Source organism: Halichoeres trimaculatus, unplaced genomic scaffold (genome assembly GCF_033239565.1).
Source record: "Halichoeres trimaculatus isolate MK-OKI-2021-1 unplaced genomic scaffold, fHalTri1.1 fHalTri1_scaffold_26, whole genome shotgun sequence".
Taxonomy (NCBI): domain Eukaryota; kingdom Metazoa; phylum Chordata; class Actinopteri; order Labriformes; family Labridae; genus Halichoeres; species Halichoeres trimaculatus.
In genome coordinates this window covers 329,282-330,000 of record NW_027437204.1, presented here as the reverse complement: position 1 = coordinate 330,000, position 719 = coordinate 329,282, and positions in this window count along the sequence as shown.

Here is a 719-nt window from a genome sequence, read left to right as displayed (position 1 = left end):
TGGGCTACTTTTCAAAATTCAAAAAGTAGCCCAAATTGACTGGATCACAAAGTCAATTTGGGCTACTTTTCCCATTGAAAAAGTAGCCCAAAATGAATTAACCACAGATGGACATCTATGTGGTCTTTGAACATGACAGAGTCATTTTGGGCAAATTTGAGTCATTTTGGGCTACTTTTCCTATTAAAATAATAGCCCAAATTGAAGAAATCACTAAGTAAATTTGGGCTACTTTTTCAATGGGAAAAGTAGCCCAAATTGACTTTGTGATCCAGTCAATTTGGGCTACTTTTCAAAATTCAAAAAGTAGCCCAAATTGACTGGATCACAAAGTCAATTTGGGCTACTTTTCCCATTGAAAAAGTAGCCCAAAATGAATTAACCACAGATGAACATCTATGTAGTCTTTGAAGATGTCAGGGTCATTTTGGGCAAATTTAAGTCATTTTGGGCTACTTTTCCTATTAAGATAATAGCCCAAATTGAAGAAATCACTAAGTAAATTTGGGCTACTTTTTAAATGGGAAAAGTAGCCCAAATTGACTTTGTGATCCAGTCAATTTGGGCTACTTTTCAAAATTCAAAAAGTAGCCCAAATTGACTCAATCACAAAGTCAATTTGGGCTACTTTTCCCATTGAAAAAGTAGCCCAAAATGAATTAACCACAGATGGACATCTATGTGGTCTTTGAACATGACAGAGTCATTTTGGGCAAATT